The sequence below is a fragment of the Coturnix japonica genome, chromosome Z (assembly GCF_054131305.1).
Source record: "Coturnix japonica strain WE chromosome Z, WE-NBRP24, whole genome shotgun sequence".
NCBI classification, from domain to species: Eukaryota; Metazoa; Chordata; class Aves; order Galliformes; family Phasianidae; genus Coturnix; species Coturnix japonica.
The window spans coordinates 18,630,574-18,653,542 of NC_140702.1; positions in this window are offsets into that span (position 1 = coordinate 18,630,574).

Consider the following 22,969-nt stretch of genomic DNA (forward strand, 5'->3'; position numbering starts at 1 on the left):
ATGTCAGCAGAGCACAGTTATTCTCAGGGAAACGCAGAATGACAGGAGTGGAGAATACCAACTGAATTGCTAGGGTCAGTGCCCTGGAACTGAGCCACATTTGAGGTGAAGTAATTCCTTGAATAAATCAAGCCACGGGTCAAGTTCTCTTCACAACTCTCATGGAACAGCCCTTTGAGAAGACAATGACTGCGATTATTTTCAAATTTCTCTTCTAAACTTTTTTCATTCTTGGTTTGTATTCATTATCGCCTGTGTGCCAAATATTTCCTTCCACTTGCACAGTTTTCTTCACTTACTTTTTCCCACCTTGCCCACGTATTTCCAGAGGGCAACAACATTCTCCCGTGGTAATGCTTGTGGAAACCCATAAGGTCCATTTGGAGACCCTCCCTCTGGACTCTGTATGCTTATCACTTCTGTAAGGAGCATGAGACAGCTGACGGCAGTTGTAGATCATTCCTGGGTAACGTGTGTACTGCAGATCTCTCACACTTTTAAGAATCTGTGATGGTGTGAGACTTTGGATAGCAAGCTTGTCAGCTCTGCAGAATTAGAAAATAAATTCAAATGGGGGACTAATCCCTGGTTTTGAGCCATACAGCTGATTTCATTCTTAGCTCTGGAGCTGCACTTTCATTGTTAATGACATGAGCAGAACCTCCACATCAGTTACTGCTTTTTAGTGACTGTGGGGCCATCTATTACTCTGTATCTTCTATTGCTTTTGAAAAAAAAAGTAGTAAACTCACCACAGGAGATCTGCACTGTGTCTCTTCGTGCATATTTTTTCCCTATATTTTCTGGGTTTTCATTTTTAAGCCTATTTCACAGGATCCCGTATTAGTGCAGTGCTGGCACAGTTGTGACACTAACATATGCCTCTTAAATAGAGGAACAATGTGTGCAATCCAAAAAGCAAAGGGAATGGAAATCTTCAGGGGCAGATGAATAGCATTATGAAACTCTCTTTCAGAAATGAAAGAGCAAATTCTTCATGCACACCTTGTGCAGTCAGGTGGATGTAAGCAAGTATTTAGGCTCTTCTCTGTAGGGCACTAATGCTGAGTGTGTGTGACACATTCTAATAGTTGAAATGCTGTAATTGTTTACCTCAGAAATGCTGAATTTGGTTGTTTTCTGAGTATTCACAGCATGTTGTTATTGCTAGGTAAGCTTCTAGGTGCTTTTGCAAGGAGAATTAAGTACCAGAAGGGAAAAACTGATTCATAGAATATCCTAGGCTGGAAGGGACCCACAAAGACCATTTTAGTCAAACTCCTGGCTCCATGCAGCACCACTCAAATTCTGGCTACTGCTGTCCCAGACAGAGATAGGGTCTGGCAGCAGAACAAACAGCATCTTTTGCAGGTGGCTGATGGGCAGTGGGTGCCTGGGCCTGGCAGGAGAGGAAGATGGAGCTTTTCCCAACACACACATCCAGGTGTCCCTCTAGGCTATGCTTTTCTACTTTGTTCAGAGCCTGCTCAGTAGTTGTTCTGTTGCAGGCCCATTTAGTCTGTGGTACATGTATTTGCACAGCACAGTGGGAGGAGACCAGCCCCAGTGCAGCTTCTGAAAACACTGTGATGGAAAATTTGCCTGGGAAGAAGAGCATGGCTTTCTTTGCTTTGCAATATTGGCACTGGGACCAGTCATAGAATCGTAGAACCATATATGATACAGATTTATATAGATGAGAATGGGTGATTGACGCAGGTGAGAAGAGAGAAGAGAGAAGAAGAGAGAGAGAGAGAGGCCTCAGGCCAGCCAGAGAAGATCTATTCCCCAGCAAAGCCTGTCTATATGGATAGGGAAGATGTGGAAAGGAGAAGTGAAGTGCCTTAGGCATACAGCATGGAGGACACAGCATCCTGGTTTGGTTAGTGAGGGCATTTTGTTCTATCAGGAGAAGACTGTGATCCACAGCCTCTTGCAACAGCAAAACAAAGGCACTGGGAACCTGCTGGTAGAGTGCACTTCAGAAACAGGCTCCACAAAGGCTTTAAGAACCTTCAGATGATGTAAAGCTTTCGCCATGAACCCAAGATCTCTCTGAAGCAGAACACTGAGTGCTCCAACATGGCTGCAAACAGCAGAAACACCTATGGATGCCAAAGATTAATCTGTCTTATACAGCTGCATCACAGACTGTAAATGCTGAAGGAAATAAAAGACAGGACAATGAGTAGTCAACATACTGTGAGAGATTTTGCTTTATTTCAGCTGTCTTGAACAATGTCTTTCTTGCAAAGGACAAGTGAAGCACTTTGCAGACAAGGACCATAATAGAAGAGTATAGCAGAAATTATAAAGAAATCTCTGCTTTTAAAGTTATCAGGTTTGGATTTGGAAATCATTGGGAGTTAAAAAATATGCACTGCATGATAACAATTTACAAATGCTCTTCTTAGAGTAGAAAGGTACTTTTAAACTGTCAAATAAATAAATAAAAGGATATTAAGCAATACAAATCTCATTTTCTGTTAAAACATGAATTTTTTTTCCCTACAATCTTACTGAAAATTGAACTTTGCATGATGATTTGGGTTTTTAATAATTAAAATTATTATAAAATTAAAAATTTATTTGATTTTTATAACTCCAGGCTATAACTTGGTGTTCAATATACTGGAAATTATTTTTGAGTTACATTTTATGAGATAAATAGAATGATTAAGACAGTACTGGAGAAGGACAGTGTGTCAAGGGATTAAAAAATAGATGCTTTTATTGTTTGTCTGTTTTGGGTTAGTGTCCCAGAATTAAGTGATATAAATTGCCTTGACTGTCAATATTTCCATGAGGCAGGAAGTATTTATAGCAAGACTGCTATTACAGGGGAAGATACAGAAAAGTAATGCAACTCTAACTTGTCTTACTATGGAAAATCTCATTTTTGTTTTGTGTGAGCCCATGACAATCCCTATCTGTCTGAGGGAAGTCCTCCTGCCATTCCCTGGTGAGCACACAGTGGTTTACAGATGAAGACACAGTGTGTAGCTCTTCACACGCACCCTGCATCGGCATTATCTATGAACAAGTACACTCATAGCACTCATGGCACAGCGCCAGTAGGATAAAATCCTCTTCTAGAAGCTGTCAGATTTGTTTCCAGTGTGAAAATGTTTCTCCACTCCCTACCTGAGGCCCATAAATCACAATACTTTTAGGATCAGCTACTGTTACTGAGGGAAACAACTGTCTGATGGCTTTGGGCTTTGAGGCTGGGGCAAGAGCTGCTAGGGTGCAGGAACATCCTCCTCCTGCTGCCCTCTGTGAGCCACAACCAGAAGTGAACTGCTGTCACCGAGGTGAAGGGCTGCCTTCATCTGATGTCTACACTACCAAATTAGTCATGTGCCACACTGTATTTTATGTCAATACCTATTTTATTTTTCAAAATCGAAAAAGATATAAGTACATTGTTCCCTGAATTCTTGATGCCCAGGGTAACCTAGCAACCCCTCATCTTGTGTGTCATACTGCAGCCTGCCACTGCTGCACGTTTAAGCTAACAAGCAAGCAAGACAGCATTTCACTTGCATATCATTCAGCTAAACTCAAGGCTTTCCTTTAATTTCAGAAATGACAAAGGTTCCTCCCTCCTCACACCTCACTCCAATTACCACTTCCATATCCTCAGCATACCAATGGAAAAATATATATATATAGTCAGTAGTGGTTTTATTCTCTTTCTTTCAGGCTACCCTAATTGTCCAAAGGCTCTCAGTGTTCACTGGAGTTGTATAGCTGAAGCTATTTACATGCAATTGGTAGCCTACAGCATTCTGCAAGCTGATAATCACTTTTGTCTGTGGAAAAAGCCCCTTGGGAAAAAAACTTTTAATACACCGAGAGCTCACACGGGTGGAACAATAGCACTGCACACCTTCTCCCTGTTGGCAAGGTGTGTGGGTGAGCCTCCTCCCAAAGCACTGCTCGTCTCCCTTGGTCCAACCAGAGACACCTAGAGGGGGATGACTCACAGAAGGAATCATTGACACTGTCAGTACACTGGCAGCTGTAAGGATGGGGGAGAACAGCACAATTCAACTGTGTTGGATGAAACAAAATATTTTTATATCCTACTGCAGATGAGAAAGCTGACAAGTTTGTGGAGAGTCTCTGCAGGCTGCATTTTGTCATGCAGTTCCACTGGAGTCAATAGTAAGTTTCAAGACAAGAGGAATCTGACATGTGTGAGAGTGTCTGAGTATCACTGGCTGATGTGCCAAAGCACAGAACAAACTCTTGTCTCAACAGGGAATGGGGAAGCAGTGTCTCTACCCCATGGATGCATTTCTTCACTTTACCACTGAATATTGAGCTGTAAGAAGCTTAATAATTAACTTTTAATAATTATATTTCTCATCAAGCCTTACTTTCAGAAGAGGGGGAGCCAACAAGCTTAAGCCAACAAGCTCAAATACCACTCACATTGGTCCACCCAGCTGTGCCCTCCAGTCTCCTTCATCACACAGCAGGGAGAGCTCCTAGCATTAAATGGTTACATTAAGTGGGAGATATGGGCTACCTTCCAGTGAGAAGAGAGGACATATAGTACTAACAAATCCAGTTTTTGTGTAGACAAGGTCTAGGTGACATGTTTTATGGGAAATATAGTGCAATTTCCCCTGCAATCTGACTCATTTAAGATATTCTGCTCACCAGAAATCAAGGTCTTACAAAATTCTCAAGCCACTTAGTACACTTGCAAAACGATATGAATCTTTTCTCTGTGTCTGAAAGTAGGGCAGATTATACCCACGTATATACTGAAAAGTCGATACATTGGGAGTTTTGTAGGTGGATGTGCTAGTTCAGCTTTTGACTGACGAGTCTTGGGTACTAAATTAATGGCTCTGAGATTTGGTAACTCGCAGCTCTAGTTTTCTTATCTTTCACTCTGTTTTAGATTGTGAAGCAGAAGCAACTGGGCAGCAGACGTTAAAACAAGCTCACACAGAACATTACTGTTTGTTGTACCTCATTTTGTCAGAAAGGCAACTAAAATGAAAATTACTCTTTTCCTGAAGAATAAAGCAGGCACAAGTAAAATAATAAAAACAAAAATAAATTAAAAAACCCCACAATAATCAGTTATCAGTTTCTATCAGTATCAAACCAGCTAATGCTGCTACTACCAAACATGTATAACTCTCTCATATTTTCTGTGTGTGTTTCATAATATTTACCAGAAAATTCTTGTTCAAAAACTGTTGATTGACCAGTAAGGAATTATACAATGACTGCTGCAGCATAGCTTTTGTTAGTTATATTAATTGCTATTTAACATTTATGAAATGTGGGATGCATAGCTTTTCTGTCCACCTTTCCCAATGTAACTTTTATATATCTATCTGTCTATCTATCTATCTATCTATCTATCTATCTATCTATCTATCTATCTAGACTAATCAATGCATATCCCCTAAACAACCTCCACATCGTAGGTAGCAACAAGTATAAGACCCATACTAAGGTGCTGGATTATTTCATACTCTTTAAAATTCACTCGTTTCATGTTTTCTTGTTGCTTTTTTAAATTAATTTTCTCTTTTCCAACCTTAATATTCTACGATTGCATGATTCTATGTGTGACCGGTATAGATGTGTTTCATTTAAGTTATATTATTCAGGGTTAATAAAACCCTGAAGCCTTTTGCTGAGCTGATCACAATATGCTGAATTTCTCCCATTTTACCTGCATCTGTATGGAGTTTTGTAGAATACCGAGCAGAATCAAAGTCTATAATGTCACCTTTTGGCCACTGCTCTCATTTGTACATCTTTATTACGCATGCACCAGGGAAACTTCACGAGCTTGCATCTCAGCATGTGAATCAAATGACTGAATGCTGTTCACTGGTGAGTAAATGATATGATACAATTAAAGAAAAGATAAAGGATCATGAAACACACTTTGTCTAACTGAGTTTTGCCTCTATATTCTTCCTGTGGATGGTAGAATGGGATGAAAACTCCAGAAAATACAATAGAAATAATTGTTCTAGTGGTATGCAGTGGCTTCCACTATTCAGTCTTTCCTAAGAGCTGGAGACGGATGACCATATCTTCTGTGGAGCATAAAGTGTGTCTGAGCAAACCTGGGCTACCGGTGAGGTTCAGTGGTGCAGAAATCTGTCTCAAGGACCACCTGAAAAGGGAAATAAATGTATCTGATCACTTCTTTTTCTTTTCAACAAATGATATACAAGGTATGTCTAAGGGAAGAATTTTAGATGAAAACGTTTCTTTTTGGATTCTATTTAGGCTATAAATTCAAATTCCAGGCCCCTGTTAGAAAACTCCTCTGCAGACTGGAAAATTCATAGCAATGTCATGTGAGAAGTACCAGTGGCCCAGTGGTCCTGAGTTATCTCTGCTACTCTGTGTAACATTTTTTATTTGCTTGCCTTTTCTTCTAATAGTTATTTAAGGTGAATGTACAAGAAACACTTGGGTGTAGCAATGGTCTTTGTTAAGATTAACCACTTTCTGCTCTTTAAGTTTGTGTCAGGCTAACAGGCTGCACCTCTGAAACCTACCTCCAGGAGAATCAGAGAAGCTGGAGCTTGCATCCCCATGTGTGTTGAGGGTGAAAGAGAAGAACAAGAAAGAAGGCAAGAGGCAGCTTTTTTTAACATGATATGTTTTAGAAATGTCATTTCTAATGGAGAGTAATTTGAAAAGCACAAGGTGTCTGTATTGGTTCAAATATAAAACAGTGCATTTTTATTTCCTCTGAATATTTCTCCAAAGAAAATTGAGAATAAGGTGGAGAATAAAGTAAAGTTGTGTTTGTTGCAGTTCTGGTATTCAGGTAGTGAGACAGTCACAACTCAGAGAACTGCTCTGTGTGTTTTCAGCAGTGTCTTTTTCCAGTAAAACTGTCAGTTTTGTTACACAGTCACGATTTCAAAACACAGCCGTGCATTCTACCTTCCTTCTCAGATTGGAATGACTAATTTTTCTACTCATTTGTAACTGTGGGTTAAAATAATAACAATATTTTTTTTAGTAAAAGACTTTGATGCAATGCTTGTCTTTTGGGCTGGATGTGACTTGTTCAAAAGGAAGCTTCACCCCTACGAAGAGCAGTCAGCTGTTTGGGTGATGAAACTGCTATATGTATACAGGGTGTGTTGTTAGCCAGCCTCTCAGTTCTAGGGGTGAGATATCTGCTTTCCAGAGGCAGTGAGTAGTAAATCTCTGGTTCATTCTTCAAGCAATCATTTTTAGATAATGCAATGACCTATCTAAAAGGTTCAGCCTTTGGGGCATAAGTGGCAATGAGGCCAATTTCACATGGTGTTTAGGTGTTAATCTAGTATATTAACAGAGTCATTTTCCTGGTCAAATGAAGAGATTGCACAGTGACAGTGTAAGGCCTGAACCAAGGAGACTGATACTATTTTTAAATTCCCTGGGAGGATGCTGCACTTGCAAACATGCTGTCTGGGTCTTTTGAAACCTGTGTGGGAACATGTTGGCTTAAGTCTATAAGTTCATTTCTGACCTTTATGGGGGAGGACATTTCAAGTCTCTATACAACACTGGGCTGCAGGGAAACCACAAAGGACCCATCTCTGTCCACTGAGCATGCTGCTAATGAAGAGGAGTGTGTATTAAAACAACAGGCTGTCCTTGTGCCTGCTGCTTGATGACTGATATTTTTCTCCTGTGTAGGACTTTCCAAATGAAGAGTGGGAATGGGCCCCTGCCCTAATCAGAGCACATTGTGAGACTATTCTCCCCAGCCCTTGCTTCCAAAGGCTTGGAAATGAGCAGTGCTTGCAGTCACCATGATGTGGATCCTGGTGTGAGACTGAGGATTATTCTCATGTATTTTTCAAACCCCAAACATATTCTTCCCTGTCAGATATGTTTGCTCTTTCATCATCTTATACAAAATACCTTGTGACAGTTCAAACAAACATCTATTTAAAGCTTTTAAACAGTATTTTTTATATCCTACTATATTATTCAGAAATTTAATTATGTTTCATCACTGCCTCACATATGCAGTGATTCTTATCTAGCTGACATAAACCTATAAGAGAGAGCTGAGATTTTGAAAAGAAACAAGAAAATGTTAAGTCATATGCAACTAAAGTTGTTATGTGTTCTTGGGTGAAAGCAGGTGATAGCGTAATATTGTCCATACTGGTCTGAAGAAGCAGTGGTCACAGAAAGTGTCACAGAAAGCTACAGTGAAGTTTAGAGATCTATTCAAAGAGATCCTTACTGCTCCACCAGAGGAAGTTATGGAGAATGAGAAGCACAATTCAGCTTGACTCAGAGACAAAAATCCTTGAAGATAATTATACATTGAATTGGATGTAATTTATGTATACTTTCCTGGCTAGAAGAAGTCAGATGGAAGCAAATGCTTTTAACATTAAAATTTTAGTATGGAAAGATTCTGAAGAGCAGTCACAAATAACATGCACTGAGAAGAGAAAAAAGAGTTTCTGTTTAGGGGTGTGTCTGCAAAGCTGAAGGTACACGCCTCCACAGTTCATGTATGAAGTTAACAAGGAGTAACTGAAGAACATGCTTGAGTTGCTAAAGAACTAGATGTGCATCCTTCACAGGAGATAAATTAAACTTATTGGGGACTCTGAAGTTAAAGCAAAGCAATTGTATTTATACGTCATTTACTCTGAAAAAATATCACAAACACTGATTGTTGTTGGACCTTCATTGGTCTGTTTGACTAATCAGTGGGGAAGCAACTGATTGAAAAGCTGATGTTGCATGTTGTGGGTATGGAAAATCTACTGATTATTCGTTTGTTTACAATGGGCTGTTCCTTTATGGATGAGCTTCATGCAGTTCCATGTTTGTTTGTGTCTGAGAAGTGTCAGAAGACTGACTGACTTTTTGAGAGAATGCATTGCTTTTTGTGAGACTAGAAAAATTCCTCATTGCAGAATGGTGTGTCTGGGTCAGAACAGAAATAAAATAATCTATTGCTCAGAAGAAGCCTGTGACTATCTCAGCACTACCATTTGAATGACACTGAAGGATTTCTGTGAATGATTCTGTGAATCCACAGTTTTTCTGCTATGGCCTTGAGTTTCTGCCATTGAGCTACAACTGTTTTTGTCGGGAACATATTTTGTATATTTCATATTTCAAACTAACCAGGACACAATTATTGCTGTTAATCCTTGCCACAGTGGTGATAAGGAGGGTACACAGTCTGGAAGAGGACATGATGAAAAAGTTTGAGGTGACTGACATCTTTTTTTTAATGCAATAACAGCCTGCTATAGCAGACTGAAAAAATTATGGAGTAGTTGATATATCTGAAATAAATAACATTGACAAAGCTTTTTCCTTCTGTGAAAACAAATAAGCTCCAAGTCTGTGGCAAGTATATTCCTTACATTTAATACATTGAATGCAGACTACTGATGCTCTCTAAATACAGACTGCTGAGTGCATAAAGAGCAAAGTTTAGTCAAAGTTCATAATAAGGTCATACACTTAGAGTAGCCATCAATCTAGAAAACCTCTCAGTAACCTCTACATACTTCCAGACAAGATCTGGGGTCTTTTGTGTCCTGATTAGAGCATGCAACAGTTAATTTGTTTTAAATAGGAAATTAAACAGTCATGTAAAGTGTTACATGAAGGTCATAAAATGGTTCTCGAGGTGTATTGGTGAGGTCTGTTTGGGATTCTGACTCTACATCTTGTTGCAGCAAAAAGAGGAGCAGAATAACTGAAGAAAATAATTGCAACCTCTTCTTAATGAAAAAATCACAATAGACAAAGTCTAAATTGACTAAAAGGATCCTTAAATGGTTTAATTCTTGGAGATACTGTCCCTTATTCATGAGGCCATGAAGAACTTGTGTGCCTCTGGCAGTGCAAAAAGCACTGCTGGGTCAGGCTGCTGGCTGGAGGCAGTGAAAGAGCTCCTCAGTGCCAAACACATTAAAAAAGATAATTTATTAGAAGGTGGTGGAAGGTGTCCTCTCCTCTAGACTGAGGAACATGGTGATAGCAGATGTGAGGCAGGTGAGAGGACTGTCAAAGTAAAATAAAGACAAACACTGATGTTGTTATATTGTAGGTTTACCTTGGGAAGAAACAATAAACTAAAAGCAGATGTTAAGATGAAACAAAAATAAGTCAAATGCTGGTAATAAATGATAAACAAGACTCTGGAAATGTGGTGATTTGATTCATTCAAAGCTTTTCATGATCCCTCTAATCTCTTTTACCTATAACCTGGGCTTCCTTTCTTCTCTTGATAGTAACATGCAGTTAGATTCCTCTGAAAAGTTGTTCTTCCTTTTTCAGTACCTTCTGCTTCACAGGTGATGGAAACATCAAGCAGAACAGCTTACGTGAAGTTTAAATAAACATAGTTTATCTTTTTGTAGATGGAGATTACCTTTTTTTTTTTTTAAATATTGCATTCAAATCAATGATTGCAGCTCTGTGACAGTAAGACCAATTTTTTACTGTTATTCAGTATGTTATTTTGCTGTTTTCCAAGTAGTCATTTCTAACAATTCTTGAGTAAAACACAACAGCTTTTGAAGAATATCAAGTATTTCTGATGTTTCCAGGGGTGAACTGTGTAGTGTGACCTGATGAGACATCATTGTAAGAATAAATGGCGGATATGCGTAGTTCAAAGAGGTTGCTGTAGATGATGCTACGTAGGATGTGATAGAAGTTCTGATGTGATTTCAGTTAGTTAAGAAAAATTGTGTTAAATATACCTCCATGCAGGGACTCTGTCCACTGCACTGGAAGGGATCTCATGTAGCCTCCTATTCATCCGACTTCCCTACAGTTTACAGTGTGGCAGATACTGATGCAATAGGTGGGAAGTTCATAATCATGAACTAAACATGAAAGAAAAAGTACCAAAACACTGAAGTTTTATTTGAACATGAGGCTGTAGCAAATACATACTTTTTTCTTCTCTTTTATTCCTTAATGAGCTTTATCAGTGGAGAATTGAAAGGAAATTACAACAATGTATGGAGGAGTTATGACTGTTACAAATGATGCACACACACACTCACATGGATTTGAAGTTTGTTACAGCTGTGCACAGCCCCACACAATGTCACACATACAGGCATTTTGGGGTATTTTGTTAGTTATGCACAGCATTATCCAGAAGGTGCATTGCAGAGTATTATGTTCTGCAAGTTTGTTCACCATGAATGGTGAGAGCAGAGGGTGGTAGAGAAGGGGTGTGTTGGTGAAGGCTCTACCAAACATACTCCACTAAACTTAAAGCTTGCCTTTGTCAGTCAAGAAGCATAACTGATGTCAGGGAGGATCGATCTGAGAGAGGTACAGTCTACAACTATTAGTAACCCTGGGATAACATAAATTTATGGAGGAACTGTCTTGGTGCTCAGGAAGACCAAGCCAGTGTGCCCATTTGCTGGGGACATTGAATGAATACGGCGCTCAGCTGGCTGGAAGAGAGCACAGAAGGTAACGCTGCATTCTTTAAACTATGGATGTTGATGTGTGTCATTTAACCTAAAGAAACAGTTATTTCATGAACAAATGTTTTATTGCGTACTGTTAATTTGCAGTGATATACAAGCAGTTTGACTCTCTAAGTAGAAATAGTCTGCATGGTATTCCCAAGGTTATAGCTTCAATGAGGATTTCTCTGATGTCAAAAAATGAAAGAGATGAGCTATTTAGTCATAGGAATCACAAGACGAAAATTATAGCCCTGTAATGCACAGAAGGAGTTTATACATTAAGAGCCTTAAGTGGGCCATTTGTGATGATTACACCTTATCCAAAGACACAGGATTCCAGAAAAATAGTTTTTATGCCTGCAAAATGCATATTTTTCTTCCACCTAGTTTTGCCATTTTCTCATTGAAGAAGATGTCACTTTGTGCTCAACCAACAAGAAGTCAGAAAGGTTATTAAATTTAAACCTGGTCACAAAAGAAGAGTAAGACAGTTGGAATACTGTAGTTTTTAATCTGGCTTGGATAAAATTTCAGCATCTTGTCACACCAGTCCCATTATCCTCTGGCATCAGTGTTGTATGACATATCAGAAAATAATCATATAATTCTGGCAAAGACAAGACAGTGGTGAGATTACACTGAATATAGGTTGTCAGAATTTTTTTTCCACAGCATATCGTATTTATCTGTTGGATCTTCAACTCAGAATGCCAAATGCAGACTACTTTTAATCTTACAGTTGGAAAAAAAACCAACACAAAATAACAACAAAAAAGCAAAACAGAATAAAACAAGAAGTCTTGCAAAATCTTACTGTGAGTGCAAGAGTAGCCTCCTGCCTGAGTCAAAGCTTGCTTTTCAGTTAATTTTAATAAATTTACATTGATTTAATATATATTATCCCAAAGACTGATTGAATAATTTGAGATAAAGCAAAAGGATAGGTAGTTTTAGGAAATATAATCTATGCTTTTGTGCTCTCTTTCCTTGATAAAAAGATAAATTTCTGTGTGTATGTATATTAATCTGTTTAACAGAAAGCTAAAGGAAAACAGAAACAGAGCTATGTAATGAGCATGCATCAGCTGATGTTACTTAAATGCTACACACAAACAATCGTGTGCACTGCCTTTTGCACAGAAATTCGGTATTGAAATTAATAAAGTGTTTGCTGCATATTCAGCACATTACATCTGTGGGAGATGCAATGCTCTATGCCTTTGTATTTTTATGTAAGTCTGTGTATATGAGAGTTAGAGAACACCTGACATGTAGCAGCACAATGTGCTAGCACCAAACACCCACACCACCTGACATCTGCTCTTGAAGAAGAGGATTAACAATATCCAGTGACATTCTCAATACACCATTCCATAACAGAATATGTAACTTCCCATTTTGATTAAGGATAGGACATAGTTAAATCTGTAATTCCTTGCTTGTGTGTATACAAACAAAAAAAAAAATTAAACTCAATATATTACGTATTATTAAAAAGGTCCACTTTACATCATGAGTATAAGCATGCTTATGTATCCAAGTCCTTGATTCAAGCAATTCTGGACTGACCTGACTAATTATAGATTGTCTAAAGTTCTATTTGTTAGTTCCTCTCTCTTTTTCAGTAACTTTCTACTTAACAGGTCTCCAAGAAGAGGATATTAAAAAGGGGGGACAACATGAGTGTAAAACATGTTTTAAGAAGTTTGTATAAACAAATCTCTTAAAAGAAGTTCTGTCAGACATTGTTCACCATTTTTCCTAGCAGAGCAGCTATTTCCAATTGAAATCTAATTTTATTTTCCCCATGGAGATAGGATTTTGTTTTTGAACTTTCCTGGTTAGAATCATGTAAAAGGTTCAGGAAAATGCGTTCATTTATAGAAATTTATAGCCTAGAAGGCCAAGGTCAGTACCAGCCACAAATGCTAATTCAGTTGCCAATCATTTCAAACAATGAGTGGTTTCCATCAGGGCTTGCAGTATGTAATTTACTGAATATTTCAGACTATCCTTTGGCATCTTAATTTCTCCAGCAGTTCTCCCATGTCAGAGGCAGAAGACCAGTGGTTCAGTTATTTATATTTCCAGAGTGAATTAACAAAAGCAGCTTTCATAGTTTTCTTCGGTGTTTCATACCATAGATATGCCTGATTGGAAAAGAAGGTTTATATTGAATCACCATTGAAAATAATGCTAGGATAATTTATGGAAAAGGAATTCACATAATGACTGCTTTTGGTAAAGCTGCAAACTGCTTCACTGGTTTTGTAAGTTTGGTATTCCCAAGGCCTTGGGATGAACTCACTGCTGTTCTGATGACATCCAATCCATTACAGAAAAAATGTCCTAAAACATATTTCTGGCACTGTTCCTGTTTTCCCCTAAGGAATAGCGTGTTGCAGAAAACAAGTGGGAAGTTTGGAACAGTGAGGTATTATGTGTAATCTGTTATTTTTATGTGAAAGATGTTTTTCCTTTTTTTAAACCTCCACTACAGTCTGAGACTGGATGGCATGAAGTGCTGGGCAGCTGGCAAGACTGCTAACTGCACACACATCTGTTTTCTACACCGAGCTCTTGGAAATTTCAAAGTACACAGCACTTGTCAGAATCTGTCCCTATGCAAATGTGTTCCTAGATGTAAATGTTTTATGGAAATGAATGCAAGGCAACACAAGGCAATCAAGAGAACACCTCATAGATCTCCTGGAAGGATCTCGAAGATTGTTATCAGCCTAGACACATTCACAAGTCATGGCTTTATTCTGAAGCAAGAATTCTTCAACAGGCAGGAAAAAACAGCTAAGCACTACATCAATTAATATACTTAATTACTAGCTGTGAAAGGGCAACCTAAGATTGTTTGACAAGGCAAATTTTGGAGATTATATGGAGAAACTAACACGCTACAAATAATCAGAGTAAGACAAGAGTGACCTACGCTCTCTTTGAGTATTCTCTTGTATGAGACCAGAATAGTGCAGAAAAGCTTATTTCAGTGGTTACCTTGCACCTGGCCTCACAGCCTGCCACTTTCGACTGTTTAATGCATACAATCATCTCCTACACAGTCAAGGGAAAACACAATGAAGTAGTAGAAGTGCCGTATAAAAGTAGCTTGACATCTCCTTTGGAATCTGTAGGAAATGAAAACAGTTCCCTGTTCTCAAGAATGAAAGACTCTGCTCTGTAAGAGCAAAAACCATTAAGCTAATTACACATTTGCATTGATTTGGTGAAAACTAACTGAAGTTAAATTAATGCAAGCCAGATGTAAACCAATTTAGATGTATTCATAGAGGGGTTTTCGCCAGTTTAATTGATTTAAAACCAATTTCATTCACTAACAAAACCACATATCCTTTTTCTTTTTCTTTTTCTTTTTCTTTTTCTTTTTCTTTTTCTTTTTCTTTTTCTTTTTCTTTTTCTTTTTCTTTTTCTTTTTCTTTTTCTTTTTCTTTTTCTTTTTCTTTTTCTTTTTCTTTTTCTTTTTCTTTTTCTTTTTCTTTTTCCTTTTCTTTTTCTTTTTCTTTTTCTTTTTCTTTTTCTTTTTCTTTTTCTTTTTCTTTTTCTTTTTCCTTTTCTTTTTCTTTAATGTACAGTTATGAGAACTGTACATTAAAAATGCAGACATATCACTATGCAATCATTACTCTCCTAATAATTACTACAGTGTGTAATATTTTAGAAAGAGATCTCAAATTCAGACTTCAGAGGCAGGATTGGAATAAGGCATTACTCTTATATGAGGGTGAAATTGTAATTTACTGCCATGCTTGTTTTATGCTGCTTATGGGGATGGTGGTGGGGGAAATAGTTGTGTGCCTACAGTGTGGTACAACAATCCTTTGTTGTAGCCAATGGTATGGCCAGCTCTGTGAACCTCAAGGTATAAAGAAACCTTCAGGGATTTCTAAAGGAGTGAGGTTTGTTTGTTTTAGAATCAGAATCCTAGAATCATTAAGGTTGAAAAAGACCACTAAGATCATTTAGTCCAGCCATAAATCCAACATGCATGCTCCCTACATGTCTCAACCCTCATCAGCTTTCTGCTGGTGGGGAGGCAGGTATAGTCTGTTGTATGTACATTCATTACTGCTTTTCAAGTCAGTAGTATGGGGAAGTTGCAGGAGAAGAAGGGAACACACCAAGCTCCTAAAACACATTCCAGAAATTGCATATTCTGTCAAAATATGAGGAATAGAGACATCAGTGTCAAAAAGACAGGATGGCAAGGACCCTGGTTCTGCAGCATAGGACAGAAAGTAAGGAAGGGCCATATTTGAGATATAACCAGTGTGCCCATTTAAACACAGGCAAATTCTTGAGCATGCACAGATGAAGTAGAAGTAATAGGAGCATGTGTAAAAAAGTGAAATAATGCTGCAGACCTAGCAACGTAGACATGCTCTAGCAGAAAAGATCAAGTCTGCAGAAACCAGTATTTATCTTCTGAAGAAAAATAATTGACTCATATTAAATCAGTTTAGACAAGCCTGGTTTCCTCTGTCTAAGGGTGATTAGTTTCTTCTCCTTTAGAGTAAATTTGCCTCCACAATAAAAATACAGAGAGATTTGTAGTTTTTTTTCAGTTTTCTTAAATCATTTTTCATAATAAAATAGATATAATTTACACTATTTAACTTTACCTTTAGTTATATTTTATTTAATTCTTAATATTAAAAATTACTTGGCATGGCATAATTCAAAATAGTGATATAGACAATTAATTAAGGACTTGTTCAGAAATAAAGACATATGAATTGATTTTTGATTACAGAGTTATCGGACATGAGTTAATGAATAATTTTCTGCCCCACTGCAAACAGTTTCTTGATGAGACGTATGGTAGCTGGTAAGACAAAATCCACTATTTTCACCTCATCAGAACTGTGTGCAGGCTGAAGTCATCATTATATCATACATCAGGGGTGACCTTATTGCTCTCCACAACTCCCTGAAAGGAGGTTATGGTGAGGTGGGAGTTGGCTGTAACTAGCAATAGGATGAGAGAGAATAGCTTCAAGCTGTGCCTGGGAAGGTTCAGGTTGGATATTAAGAAAATTTCCTCTCCAGAAGAGTGATCAGGCACTGGAATGAGCTGCTCAGGGAGAAGGTTGGGTTCAAGAAACATGTAGATGTATTAAGGGACATGGTGAGCTCCTGCAAGGCCATGTTTGTAGTACTATGTCCAGGCCTGGAGCTCTGAGCACAAGAAAGACATGGAACTCTTCTAATGTCCAGAGGAGGGCCACTAAGATGATCAGATGGATGGAACACCTCTCCTATGAAGTAGGAGGTATGAAGGTAGAGAGAATTGGGCTTGTTTAGCTTGTAGAAGAGAAGGCTCCACTGAAGCCTTCCTGTACTTGAAGGGAGTGTATAAACGGGTGGGGATACAACTGTTCACATGGACTGGTAGTGACAGGACAAGTGACAGTGGTTTTAAACTGAGACAAGGGAGGTTTAAGTTACATAATAAGAGGATGGCTCTGGGCAGCCTAGTGAGTGGTTGGCAACTCTGCCTGCAACTGTGGGGTTGGAACTAGATGGTCATTGTGGTCCTTGCCATTCTATGATTCTATGGTTTAATGGGGAAATATTGGTGGACTGTTGGACTGGATGGTTTTGGAATACTTTTACAACCCTGGTGATTCTGTGATTCTACATATCCCCTACAGTAATTCAGCCTATAAACTTAAAAGCATTTGTTTCCATAGTTCCATTTTTTCTGTTTCTTTTTCTTTGAAAGTACATGGAAAAGTTCTTCACTTGAGAAAGATGAATTCTTGTCAATGAACCAAGTGCTCTCATTTTGTTTCAGGGCTTTGTGGGAGCCTCAGGAATAAATACCTACAGGCATTCTGACATCTGCATTGGAGTAAGGTGGGCTGCTGAAACTGTAGCACTGGCTGCTCTCTTCCAGGTATGCAGTCACAGAAATTAAATTAAAATACAAAACAAAAACAGAGAAACTTCTCAGTATTAGGATTTTTCTTATTGTTATCAGCAGAGATGATAAGGAAGGAAGGAAGGAAGGAAGGAAGGAAGGAAGGAAGGAAGGAAGGAAGGAAGGAAGGAAGGAAGGAAGGAAGGAAGGAAGGAAGGAAGGAAGGAAGGAAGGAAGGAAGGAAGGAAGGAAGGAAGGAAGGAAGGAAGGAAGGAAGGAAGGAAGGAAGGAAGGAGGAAAGGAAAGGAAAGGAAAGGAAAGGAAAGGAAAGGAAAGGAAAGGAAAGGAAAGGAAAGGAAAGGAAAGGAAAGGAAAGGAAAGGAAAGGAAAGGAAAGGAAAGGAAAGGAAAGGAAAGGAAAGGAAAGGAAAGGAAAGGAAAGGAAAGGAAAGGAAAGGAAAGGAAAGGAAAAGAAAGGAAAAGAAAGGAAAGGAAAGGAAAAAACTATAATAATGACAAAACGATCTGCCCCACCTGCCAGATAGCACGCATGACATCATCAGATATTCTGCACTTGTTTGCTGCTGTTCAGACCAACCTGCCCTATAGCCTGAGCTTTGTGCTCTGTCTCCCCTTACAGGGTCAGTGAGCTGGAAAATTACCACATGCTGTCACAGTTAGCTCAGCCAGATCTTGTTATAGTTGTTTCCAAGGCATCCAGTCTTTCTGTTATTCTACATATTGGGCAGACATCCTTCCATGGGGGGCTTTTGCTGCACTAGCTGGAAGGGCCAAATGTTAATGGATTGGAACTGTTGGCAGAATATCAGTGCAATACATGGGAATAGATACCCAGACAGCTTACTGACACTGGTTTAGGACCTCTAGACTTAGGAGGTCTAGAGTGACTGTGAGGAGATGTTATGTAAACAAGACTTCAATAAACAAACAGTATAATCTGTGTTCATATTCACAACCCATAAGTTTTTCTTCTCTCACTTCTCAGTTTTTTCCCATGCACCCTCTTATTTCAGCAAGTTTACTGAGTTTGAATCCAACTGGGAGGAGCTCATGCTTGGAGCAGCTCTGCTGATCTCACCTATGTCCACCCATGTACAGCCCACTGCCAATGGAAGGAGGACGAGGCGCATGGGAATGGAGCTTGGTAGGGTGCCTCCAGTCAGGACATATCCCTGTCATCAGCAGCAATGATATTTTGGGTGCCCCAGACATGTTGGAAAGGGTTGTTCAGATCCTTCAATTGAATGGAGTCATGTGAATGACATTAGAACATTTCATGCAAAGAAGTCACAAAAACATCCATGCCAAGAGGGATGCACTTTAAAACTGCTTAAAAATCAGTCCAAAGCAAGAGTGTTCACAAGTGCCTGGGGCTTAATTGTCAGGTCTGAATATACTCTTCTGACTCCTATGTCAGACTGACACTGAGGAGAGAAGGGATTGGATGCTGCTCACACTTTGGGTACTGCATCTTTTCCTTTCTTTCTTTTTTTTTTGTCTCTGCACTACAAATGTCTCAATAAATTGACCTGGTTATTCCTGTTGTGACAGCATGTGATAATTAGCCAAGGCTACTGGCATTTCAAAAAGCCTAAACAATTTTCAGATTTTTAAATTAGCCTGCAATTAACATAGCTGTTATTTCAGTTAATTTGTTTTACTGTGAATAGAAAATTCTTAAAAGAACTGTGTGAAAAGAAGGAGCACTGTATATTTTGTTTCCTGCAAACAGTACTGAATGCAAAGGAAGAATTCACAGGCTCTAAAACATGTATGAAAGGTATTTCAGACAGTAATGAGATGTGTGAAAATACTTGCACTAACCAGAAGTTAGGTTAGCCAGTTCTCATCTTAGTGAAATATATCCTAATTTAAACTACGATTATTTCTGTGTTTGGCAGCTAATTTTTAAATAGTTCCTTTCTTCAGATGACATTAAGAGCCAATTCAGATGAATTTATTTTTACATAAAAGTAATCTATGTCAAGGCAAGACTTTCTAAGCCAAGCCCTCCAAGCAATCATCATAATGAATCTGTAAACCATAAATAACATCATGATGGGCTGAAAAGATTTTTTTCAGGGCATGAAATATTACACAAAGATAAGCATTATAATTTAGTGTTACTAGCTTAATTATGATCTTTTAAAAAGTCTTCCAAAAGTTATAGAAGTGTAAAAAAGAGAGGAAGAAAAAAAGGGGAAGAGAGTCTGAGATGCTAAATATACAGATTGCATTATTCAGTGCAGCAGATTTTCCCTGTCTTCATATGGCAATAAAAGCACTTTGAGTGGGGAAAAAAGTGCACAAAGAAATACATTTTATACATTTAAGTACAGTGGCATATAAATAACTACATCCTACTAATATTAATGGAGTTAGGACATTTGATTGCTTATTTACTTTTTCACTCTGAGTAATATGATGTTTAGCCCTTGAAAATGATAATAATCTGCTAATTGTGTAGCAATATTTTCTTCTTACCTAACACTGTGCTTCTGTCAGTCCTTGGAACTATGCCTCCCTTCCTGTTCATCACAACAAAAAAGATCTGATTTCTTGGTCTTGGGAGTGGTGCTCTTCAACATCTTCATCAATGACAAAGATGATGTCATTGAGTGCACCCTCAGCAAGTCTGTAGAGGGCACCAAGCTGAGTGGTGCAGCGGACACACTGAAGGAAAGGGGAGCCATCCAAAAGGACCTGGACATGCTGGAGAAGTGGGCCAATGAGAAATTAATGAGGTTCAACAACGCCAAGTACAGGGTGTTGCACTTGGGCCAGGATGGATGCAGGTGTTTATAAGGACTGGGGGAAGAACCCCTTGAGAGTAGACCTGCATAGGAGGCCTCTGGGGGACCTGGTAGACCACTAAGATGATCAGAGGGCTGGAGCACTTCTCCTGTGAAGAAAGCACTAATTCTGACTGCCATCTTTTCCTAATGAAAGTACAGGTACTTTAGTATCCTCCGCAGAACAGAATGAAACAGAACATCACCATCAGAATTTGTTGGGATTTTGGCCAAAGGATATCACTGATATTCAAGGATGTTTAAGGCAGCTAGCAACTTCTGCCTCCTCATCATTTTGTCACCTTCAATTTTCCATCTAAAAATGAAGCAAAAACTGTTCAGCCAAGCATGTGCCAATTATATAGACTTTATGTACACAACCTATTGTAACTCATTAATGACTGTCTATGGTATTAGCCATTTTCTATCATGTTACATTAATATCATGGGCTTCTAGCATTTGATTGCCCTAATAAGTCATGACCTTGTAACTATTTTGAGCAATTTCCATATCATATCAGTGAAAACAAAGGCTAACATAAACGGATGGAAACTGTGAACAGAACATTACACATTTTTCACATTTTTTCTTGTGCATTAATGTTTCCTTTTCCTGCTTCAACATTTTTCTCCAACCTCTCATTCATTACCTTGTAGAATTACCATATTATCTCATACTTTTAAAATTAAGTTAACAAGCCATGGAGAACTGTTGTAGCAGTCTATTTTAACATCTTCTATCAAATTAACAGCTCTCAAGAGAAGTGATTATGGTTATTGTTGAGGCTTGTGTAAGAAAATAAAAACAGAAGAGAAATAATGAAACTACTGAAACTTAAATAAGACGCAGATTAAGAAAAATTCCTAGAAGAGGAATTTTAGTTGCTTACTAATGACGTAGTAGTTTTCTCAAAGAAGTGGGGATAACTTTTTTACATTGTACAATCAATGCTAGAGAGAAAAAAATACTGCCAGATGCTCTCTAGGGATTAATCCTGTGCCAGCCAGCAAGACCTGCTTGTTTCTATCTTCACTTCATCAGATGTTATGATTCAAGACTGACTTGAAAGCTGAAAGACTAATGGTATTTAATGGATTTCTGAGTTCTTGGCTGATTGCAACATGGTTTTCTCACTTTAAGAAATTAAATAATTTAAGAAGAGAGTGAAAGACTTTCATATAACTTCTGGCTTTTTTTTTTTTTTTCCTCTAGTCATATTAATATAAAAAGATTTAAACAAAGCTCTTTCAGAATCTGCCTGCACCACGAAAGAAAATCATTGATATGGAAGAGAATCGCTGCTAATGCAAGTAGTGGCAAGGCAGTGATACAGCCCATCTACACTGATGACAGCAGTTCAGGTGGAGATTTAGTCTATGTTCCACCTTTTTTTTTTCCCCCCTTCCTCCAACCTTGTTTTTGTTGTTTGTTTGTTTGTTGTGTTGTGTTTTTTTATTTCCTGCTAAGCATTATCATACCCTAAGAAGATTTGCAAATAAAATTAAAGGTGTCAAGAAAATCTAGAGAAGGTGGGTGAGAAAAAAAGATCATATATGCTTAAATGCTTTGGAAACTCCCTAAGAAGTATTCACATTGATCACATGAAAGATCACATTCATTTCTCACCAGAAGGCACTTTTGTTGTTGTAGTTTTGTTTTTGTTTTTGAGGCCCACAGAACATTTGGCAAAAAGGGCAGAAGAAGTTATTGGTATGTATCTATCTGTATATGCCTATGAATGCAGCACAAGCAATAAACAAGAGGAGCTAGAAGCTTTGGCTCAGTCCTACAGCTACAGTACTGGCATAAACAAAACCTGATGGGAAGAGCCCTGTGACAGTTGTGTCACCATTGAGGGTTCTGGGCTCTTCAGTGGGGACCAGAAGGGCAACTGATGCAGGGACTAGTGCTGTATGTGAGGGAGGTGCTGGGCTGTCAGGATCACACTGACATTACCACCTGTTGTAACAAGAAACAAGAAATGTGCCCTCAGAAAATTTGTGGTCAAAGGACCTCAATACCTCATACTTTCTTGATGGTCCTTTCTCATCTATTTCATTCACATTCAATTGCAGGTTTGTGGAGGGCTCCTTCAAGATCCCTGGTACAATCTCATTTTAACAAAGTTTTGAGCACGGAATGCCAAAGTGACTGAAGCACACCTGCTTCACCTGGGTAATCCACATGAATCAAAACAGCCACAGAAAAATATCACATGGTCCAGCTCTACAGACCAATGATAATCTGACACCATAGTACTGTATAATAGAACTAGGAGTGCCCTGCAGCCAATAGATCTTCAGGGAAGTAAGAAGTAGTCCATATCCGCTGGCAACAAAAAATGCAATGCAATTATGAGATGTTATTGTTTCCAGAAATATAAGTAGCATTGTATCTGGTAGGAAGGGATTTGTTGATCCTATGGAGATGGACTAAGTTTAAAAAAGGAAATGAATTCACAGAAGTTGTCATCCAAGTTTCCAGTATAATAAGAAAATGGAATTTCCTGAGTTATACAATTCTGACTTCTCATTATTGCTTGCTCAGAATTAAGTTCAGCCACATATATGGTTTTTGAAGACCAGTAGTTGAACACTTAAATAAATGTTTAAATATTCATGTCCTTCCTTCAGCTAATAAACATGTCTTGGATCACTTCGGTAACAGATTTATAGCCTCTCTGAAAATGTTCTGTTTGACTGCTGCATGAGTGTAACACCTTCCACTTTGATGGTATATTTCATTTTGAATTCTCACAGCACTTTACAAGTGCACAATTAGTT